Genomic DNA, 9,792 nt, shown 5'->3' with positions numbered 1-9,792 from the left:
CGTGACATCAACAATGCTGCAGGGAGCCAGGAGCCGCTCTGTCCGTGAGCTGGGCACCTCTCTCAAGGAGATGCACAGCTGAAGGGCTGGGACTGGAGTGAATGGCAGTAGCCATAGCGCCCCTCACATCTTGGGAGCAAGGTGGACATGCTGCCTACAAGGGGGTCTGCTGCTGCATCCCTTAATTCAGCATGGAGGCCTTCCCCCCACACCATACATCTCAGGGGCAGCTGCTACTTAGAAAGGGAACCCACCACATCCCTTAATTCACTGCAGAGCCCCCCCCTCTAATACATATGTTTGGGCCTAGGGCTGGCAGATCCCCATATTGCTGGACTCCCTGTACCCAGGGCCATCTTAACAACATAATGGTCCCCTGGGCAAAGCAGTGCACTGGGGCAAATACCTACACAACCACTCACAGGAATAAAAATGTAAATTATCAATAAAATTAAGTTTATATTTATTGGTACCTGAAACAAAAATCAGTGTTTAAACATTAAAAAAACATGCTGTACAGCTGTACCTTGAAACATGGGTGAATAGATTTTTTTTCTATTGGGCCCTGCCTATGGGGCCCCTGTGCTCGTGGGGCCCCCGGGCAACTGCCCAGTGTGCCCAGGGGGAAAGACCCCCATGAAAGCAGCCCTAGCAGTGCTCAACTTCATTCTGATACTACCTGCATTCCTGAGCCAATTGAAGAGCGGTCCGTCCTATATCCTCAGGCTGTGTACACAAGAGCCGTTCTCTACTACTGCACATGTTTAGGAGACAGGCAGCGTGCATAATTCATTGTTACATTGAAACAAATTCTCCCGTTTAAACTAAAAATGTTAAGGTCGGGATTTAATTGGTTATTTTACACTTTGGGCCTCTGCTGACATTGAGGTGGGTGGTGAGTAAAGGGGACATTACATTGGAACGTTGGAGAGAGGACATCAAGCGATTGCTTGCAGCCTGGGGACATAGGAAAACCATTTTCCATGTATCATGAAATCACTGGCTATTTCTGTTATGCATTAATACATGCATTTAATATATACATAACAGAGTGCATAAATGAATGTATATGACCGGATATAGGAGAAACCACCAAGGTGCAGCGCTCAAAAGTATTGCACACAGGAAAACAGAGGCATCCAGAAGCATTAATTTCTTTATAAATAGAAAAAGAGCACAATTTATTCCAAAGTAACTTGGTTTTGTAAGATAGTAAATGTGACTTGTCTTTAAAACCCACAACCAATTTTACAAACTAAAGAGCCAAACTATCATGATGACAACCTATCATGATGACGCACGTGTTATAAAACATGTGTGACTAAAGTTCTTGTCATGTGTTACTTAGCTTACATATAGCATACCATACACTTCCTAGATATAAAGCAATATATGCCTCAATAAACATCAGACAACAATTAACATGGTGATCTGAAGGGCCCACCATAGTACTACATGTGCAGGACTTCTTGCAGAGCTAAAACAAATGATTGTACACACACACACACACACACACACACACACTAATTTAAATATGATAGAGTTAATATAACTGTTATCTGGTATTGAGAGATAAAAATGAGAAAATTAGACATTAGCTTTCTGAAAGATCATTAAGATGCAAGCACATCATTTTAGATATTTCATGTGTTGCATTAGCTTATTGAATACTATCACATTGCAAGAAAATATCATGTTTGTGTAACCTTAAGTTATAAGAACATTCAGTAATGAACATGGCCTACCATGGAAAGAAACTGTTAGGCGTGTGCTAGCAGAGCCGTAACTTAGAATTCTAGCGCCTGGGGTGAGAAAGACAAATGCCGCCCCCCTAGCCCTCAATTTTAACCAAATTAACCTAAAATATTGCTAAATTGCGCCCCCCTTCAGCTTTGCGCCCTGGGCGATCGCCCCTGTCACACAGCCCTAGTTACGGCCCTGTGTTCTAGTAAAATTGGTAAAACTCTGGGAAGGCTCCAGAAGGAAGCAGACATAATTGTGATGGTGGTGTATCTACAGAACAGTGCTATAACCAATTTTATATGAGGAGTAAGAAAATATATGCAATGTTTCAGAGGTCTAAGCACATATGACTTGAAAGAGTTGTTTTTTTTAGGCTCTGCACTCCTTTCAGCAATGTGATGTTTAGAACGCCAATCTTTACATGTGCTGTAGTCATTATTATTTATTGTATAAATCTGTGGCCCTCTGAGCTTTGATGAACTAGCTCAAGTGATGACAATGTGTGCTAGGAGCTTCTATACCTGATGAAAACATGTGTTTATCGTATGTATTCAATGAAAAAGTATATATGGATCTGCATACAGCTACAGCTGTTCAACAAAAAGGAAAAAAAGCAGGATAAAGCAAAGAAAATGTATATAACATCACAACCACCTGAAAGTGGCACATGCTACTACAACACTGTCCACTTGACCCAAGCATGTGTGACAACAAATAAGTGTAATGCCCAATAATAGCCTAATGGCATTGGTAAACTATTGGGCATGTCTGCAAAAGCAGATCTTATAAGTCACACACAGGCCCCATTGTGTTTCAGAAGTTATTCAGGTTTGCGATTTGCCAAAATGGATATTGGATCTCTTATGGCCAAAACGACACATTATATAAAAAGTGGAATTCTCAATTATAGGGACAAAGAGTGAATGAAGCTGCAATCAATAAATGGACCCAGGTCAATTTAAGAATAAAAGTGGTCACAATTTGACCCATCACGGAACACTTTCAAAATGAGCCATGTGACACAAGTGGCATCACTACTCTTCGAATGGAGAGATATATTTTAAATTATATTTTACATGTATTCATGTCATTTGTACATTAGAAATTAGATAGAGACATATAAAAAGGAAGAAAAAAACTAAATGAATATAGCTTTCCCTATAACCCCCCCCCCCCCAATAATATATTAGGGAGCAATTTATGCACTTTCTCTGTCCAATTCTATTGTGCCTTGTTAATCTGTAAGTATAACAACAAGAAAGATAAAACACAGTTAATGTACGGATAATATGGCATATGTAATGGGCATCCACATTACTATCAATTTTCTAGAAATATGTATATAAGTAGCAATAGTTTTTTAATTCTAACAAAATAACAATACAAAACTAATACATCAAAACACATCTCAATGGAAAACTAACACATCAAAACACATCTCAATGGTGGTACAATGGTATCAGCCCTTCCATCTGAGTCGTCCCCCCCCCCCCCCCCCCCACACACACACATCAGCCCTATCTCCACTTCTCTTCCACCTGCTGTACATCTCCCCCTCCCCCAATCCCCTTCTGCTCTAGAGTCCCCTCCTAGTTCTGTTTCTCGTCCCAATCCTACGCTCTCTCCCTGTTACACTCTTCATTAAAAATCCTGCTCACCCATGCAACCTAGCAACCTCATTCACACCTCTTCTCTATCCTCTCTCCCTCTAGCCTGTGGTCTCTGGAATGCCAGGTCAGTATGTAACAAACTGGCCTCCACCCATGATCTCCTTATATCTGGCTCCTTCAGCCTGCTTGCCATCACTGAAGCCTGGCTTTCTCCTGATGACACCACCTCTTCTGCTGCTCTATCTTTGGGGGCTTGTCCTTCTCCTACACACCAGGGTTAGATTAAGGCTTCGGAGCACTTTAGACAGTGGGAACCTATAGTATCCTATAGTATACAATTAACCCGTGGTCATCGGCGGTAGTCAGTTTCACAATACTGACTACCCAGACAGAGGACAGAACGACATGAGGAGTGAGATTACCTAGTACACTGACCTTCCAAAAAAACTACTGATCGCAATCCAGATGACTTCCTATTCAGATTGGCTGTGTTGTAGACTGCTGAAAATGACGTGATTAGAAACACCGACTTCCCTTAAAGCGGCGTTGGACGGACCCGCCTGTTATTTATTTCCTGTAAGTATTATACTTCCGCTTTAAGGGAAGTAGGTGGGTTACACATATTGAAGTCAGATAATTGGTTGAAGTAATTTCAAATAAATAAATACTACTGTTATAGTTTCCTGCACGATTGCGTAACAGCGTACTGTGGTTAATAACGCAATCGCATTGAAAAACAAAGTAAATACACTTACATTCACAGCTACATTTGTAAATAGTTCACTTTTAATAAAGTTTCCAACTCACATTCTTTTATTATTAATATAGAAGAACTTAAAGATTTATTACACAAAGGTAAACCTACATTAAAGATATTTAGGGTTTCCGGTTATACGAAATATATTGTGTTTGGTATTATATTAATCCACATTTCACCAGCAGGAATCCGGTAACAACAACTAAGCGATCGCACATTGCGATCGCTAGTTATGATTAGTAAAAGATTAGTACTCAACATGTTCAATAGGTTAGTTTAAACTGGATTTTGTCCGTTTTCTGAGGCAAGGCCAGGGCTGGACTGGGACTAAAAATCAGCCCTGGCATTTAAAGTACACAGGCCCACCTCAGGTCCAGAAGGAAAAAAATCGTGAGCCGTCGCGCAGCGGCGGCGCCAAAAAGGGCGTGACCAACATGGGGCATTGATACATACATTATAATAAAACATTACATTTATCATGCCCTCCCAGCCACATCACGCCATCCCCCCAGGCACATTATGACACCCCCAGCCCACTGTACTTATCTATGCTGCTGACATCCATCAGGGTGGGAACTTCCTGTAGAGTGAACAGGGAAGCTCTTTGTCTCACGAGATTACCAAATCTTGTGAGACCTAGAGCTCCTCGGCTTGCTCTGCAGGCTGTGTCCTGTCCAGGGACTGGGAGCAACTATCAGATTCCTCCTGCTAACCAGAGCTGGATTAACGCTCGGGGGGCCTGGGTTATTTAAGACAGGGGGCCCCTAATATGTAACATGGTTATCATATTAGACACAATGTTAGACAAATACACAAGCAATACTGTGTGCAATACTGTTAGGTGCCCGCAGCTTTGCCTTCACAAGCAGTACAGTGTGAAGTGGGACTTACCTCCCAACTGTCCTTGTAGTCTGATCAAATCTCACTAAACGAGACAGTCATCAAAATTCGGGACTTCCCCACCAGTGTTCTTGTCACTTACACCACCTGTGGCTGCTGGTGTCTTTAGTTGCTGCTTGTCTGGATCCTCGAATGCTGGAGGCCCTATTTGGAAAAAAAAAATGGGTACATGTAATTTAGAAACCTCCAACCAGCCCTGGTGTTTAATCAATGCAACCCATGTTTTATAATTAGGCCTCCCTCCAGCCTCAGCATTAAAATTGTAGTATTCACGTTTAATAAATAAACCTATATACCTCCCTCCAAACAACCCCAGCAATAAATTAAATCGCATTTACGTTTAAGAAATATACCTATTTTCCCCAACCATCAATGCCATTAAATAATTCCTATTCACATTTAATAAATAAATAGACGTTATTTTTTCCCCAAATGGCCCCACTTTTAATTAATAGCCCCCAAATCATATTATGCCACAATAGTGCCCCAGTTCGTACAATAGTGCCCCCAAATTATTTTATACCACAATACTGCCCCCGATTAATATTATACCTCAATAGTACCCCCAAATCATATTATGCCATACAGTAGTGCCCCCAAATCATATTATGCCATACAGTAGTGCCCCAAATCATATTATGCCACAAAGTAAACATATTAACAACACTAAATCACATTTGCATAAAATGTGAGGTTATATAAATATCCAGTAGGAATATACAGCCCCCCCCCCCCCCTCGTGTGGCATCCTCACTTTTCTCCCCCCCCCCCTGCTTTCTGTGTGCCATTCTCTTCCCCCTTTTCCAGCTTTCTGTGTGCCATTCTCTTCCCCCTTTTCATGCTTTCTGTGTGCCATTCTCTTCCCTCTTTTCCTGCTTTCTGTGCCATTATCTTCCCCCTTTTCCTGCTTTCTGTGTGCCATTCTCTCCCCCCTTTTCCTGCTTTCTGTGTGCCATTCTCTTCCCCCTTTTCCTGCTTTCTGTGTGCCATTCTCTTCCCCATTTTCCTGCTTTCTGTGTGCCATTCTCTTCCCCATTTTCCTGCTTTCTGTGTGCCATTCTCTTCCCCCTTTTCCTGCTTTCTGTGTGCCATTCTCTTCCCCCTTTTCCTGCTTTCTGTGTGCCATTCTCTTCCCCATTTTCCTGCTTTCTGTGTGCCATTCTCTTCCCCATTTTCCTGCTTTCTGTGTGCCATTCTCTTTCCCCTTTCCCTGCTTTCTGTGTGCCATTCTCTTCCCCCTTTTCCTGCTTTCTGTGTGCCATTCTCTTCCCCATTTTCCTGCTTTCTGTGTGCCATTCTCTTCCCCATTTTCCTGCTTTCTGTGTGCCATTCTCTTCCCCCTTTTCCTGCTTTCTGTGTGCCATTCTCTTCCCCCTTTTCCTGCTTTCTGTGCCATTATCTTCCCCCTTTTCCTGCTTTCTGTGTGCCATTCTCTTCCCCATTTTCCTGCTTTCTGTGTGCCATTCTCTTCCCCCTTTTCCTGCTTTCTGTGTGCCATTCTCTTCCCCCTTTTCCTGCTTTCTGTGTGCCATTCTCTTCCCCCTTTTCCTGCTTTCTGTGTGCCATTCTCTTCCCCATTTTCCTGCTTTCTGTGTGCCATTCTCTTCCCCCTTTTCCTGCTTTCTGTGTGCCATTCTCTTCCCCCTTTTCCTGCTTTCTGTGTGCCATTCTCTTCCTGCTTTCTGTGCCATTATCTTCCCCCTTTTCCTGCTTTCTGTGTGCCATTCTCTTCCCCATTTTCCTGCTTTCTGTGTGCCATTCTCTTCCCCCTTTTCCTGCTTTCTGTGTGCCATTCTCTTCCCCCTTTTCCTGCTTTCTGTGTGCCATTCTCTTCCCCCTTTTCCTGCTTTCTGTGTGCCATTCTCTTCCCCATTTTCCTGCTTTCTGTGTGCCATTCTCTTCCCCCTTTTCCTGCTTTCTGTGTGGCATCCGTCACCCGCTATCTCCCCCCCGTTTTACTGTACTTACCTTTTCATCTTCTTTTCTCCTCCTGTTTCTGTCTTCTTTCTTCTTCTGTTCCACGCTCCTCAGACCCGGCCGACTCGACAGTGCATCGCGCAGCGCTGCCCATGTGATCTGGTGGCTGGGGAGGAGCCAGCCACCAGGCTGTCAATGCACGCTGTGTGAGTGCACGGTGTACGCTGTCAGTACACCGTGCACCGACTGCCAGGGACCGGATCGGCCCATCTGCCCATCGGCCCTTCTGGCATTTGCCAGAAGTGCCAGATGGCCAGTCCGGCCCTGGGCAAGGCACATACGCAGCTGTTGGAGTGAGTTGGCCTCACCTTTGGAGACGTATCGTTTGAACTGACCTATGACCTGTATTGTACTGGACTGTCCTGAACCCTAATCCAATGAAGAATGATCTTACTGTTATCTTTGTGTACATTGTGACATAATCAGTTTTCTTTTACCCCAAACTGTATAAAAACAGGGCAATGGGCACAGTAACATTTTCTATGCCTACACAGACTTCAGGATTGATGAGCTGCTACAGGATCCAGTGCACACATGTATGTATCGGTTATACTTTATTATATCTTGCCATTCATTTTGTGCTGGAACCACATTGATCGTATCAGACAATCTTTATTGGTAACAATAGTTACCAATAAAGATAGTTGCCAATAATGTTACGGACATTACACACAATCAGACAATTGGTCAGGAACCTCAGTGAGAGATGCAGGTGTGTGACAACTTTTGAATTGTAGGGAGGGGGGGGGGGGGCTGAGGTCTAATATGGGACTCCTGGCGGCCAATTGTCGGGCAGGCCTGCAGAATTTTAAACTCCTTACCCTCACCTACAAAGCTCTCAGTCAATAATGCCCCCCCTGTACATCTCCAAACACATATCTACCTACACTCCTTGCCACCCCCCTCGGCTCTGGCAATGACCAAAGCCTCACTACTAACTACCACACTGATTGCTATTTACCCGGGCTGCTGTAAAATGATCTCCAATGCAGTATCACATTAACATTTACTCTCCAAGGCTTTGAGCCTCACTTCTTTATCCAAGCATATTAGCCCTCCTCCTAACTTCTTTGCCTCAGCTATCACCTTCACTCCCCTACTCGGTACTATCCTATTTGTGTCTTTCCCTTTCCATTAAGATGTAAGCTCTCACAAGCAGAACTTTCTTTCCTCATGTTCTCCTTCTACTATGCCATTACCCTCTATACCTCTAGGTCTGCTTCCATTGCCCTGTCTTCTTGAGCCCAGGCCTACTTCACATTGAACATTACCAATACTCTCACTCACTGTCCTGTAAATAACGTATCTGTGTAGAGCTTGTTTTATCGGTATGTTTTCAAGTAATGTTGTATGTATGTAATGTTTTATGGATCATATTGTATACTACTGTAAATGTCTTGTAAAGCGCTGTGGACCTTTTGTGGCGCCAAATAAATAAAATATAATAATATTAATCAATGTGAAATAATAAAATAAAACTGATTGAAAAGTTTGTTGGCAGTGTAATAGTATTGGCCCTTAAATATGCTTTAGTTAGCTAGAATATGGGCACACTATACTTACCAACCCTTTCAAAGACTTCACTTGGTAGTGGTTATAACTTTGCAGCTCACTTTTCAACTGTAATGAATCCTCTGATCATTCCCTCAGTGGTAGTCAGTTTTCCGGCCGTGAAAAACCAGACAGTAATTACCCCGGCAGGAGGAAACCGAAGAGCTGCTCGCCGACTCACTGAAATGGCTGACAGCTTCCAAGGTAGACTTTTGTCAATTGCGGCCCCTGAAGAAGCCAGCAGCGGTAGCTGACGTCACATTGAAAAGACAGGTAATAATTTAAGGAGGCAACACCTGTACAATGTTCATTACAATACCATGTACCTTGTACAGGCGTTGCCTCCTTAAATTATTTACTTGAACAAGTCGGATCACATTGAGTCTTCCAATGTTACCCAACCCCATTCCCTAGGGCTCTATTGCTCCCAGCTAAAATGCTGCAATAGCTTCAGTCTCATTGTCTGGCTAGACAGTTAAAGTTCAGTCTGTTTCTGATATGTGCCATGGGTGTACAAAGTTATAGTTATATACAATTGTGTTTCATTTTTGTAACTAGTTCTAAAAATAGCTAAGTCTGCTTTGGGGCACCCCCTGGTTCAATGAGTCCCTTTGGCACAGTCCTGTCCAAGGTGCACTAAGTACTGCTACTCCTAAGATCCGGGGCTATACATTAAGGTAAGCTGTCAGGTCCTACAGGAATATACGCAGTAAGCAGCAAAACGATTGTAAAGGGTTAAATCAAGGAGGGGGCCAATATACCCCCATCACAGACTGTTATACAACTGTTGTTTCCCCTCAGTCCCAATCTATTGTATGTGTCTCTTATCGGTTGATGTAGTAGAGTAACCACCAACTTGGGTCCAGGAATGAAATGGGGAGAGAACCAGGCCCTAACTGAGATCCTTGAGATTAAAGCCACCAATCAGGTGACTGGGGATGCTGGCCCAGCCTTGTAAACAGAGCGCATCTGCATGGGAGTATGAATCAAAGACCCTGGACGGGGATCAAGTGATCTGAAGGCAGGACAGACTGTTGTTCCTGGACTGTTGAGAAACACAGAATCTGAGAAATACAGAACTTGTTCCAGGCTCTATAGTATGGAAGGCCTCTCAGACTCTGTGCTGGGGTGATGCCTGGGCTGGAAAACTACATTGCCAGCAGTAAACAGATGACAAGCTACAAACTTCTAAAACTGTTCCTAATCTTTGTACTCCAAAGTTGGCTGTCATAGTTATATAATGCATCTCCCCTT

This window comes from Mixophyes fleayi, chromosome 2 (genome assembly GCF_038048845.1).
Source record: "Mixophyes fleayi isolate aMixFle1 chromosome 2, aMixFle1.hap1, whole genome shotgun sequence".
Taxonomy (NCBI): Eukaryota; Metazoa; Chordata; class Amphibia; order Anura; family Limnodynastidae; genus Mixophyes; species Mixophyes fleayi.
Note: the sequence above shows the minus strand (reverse complement) of the source record.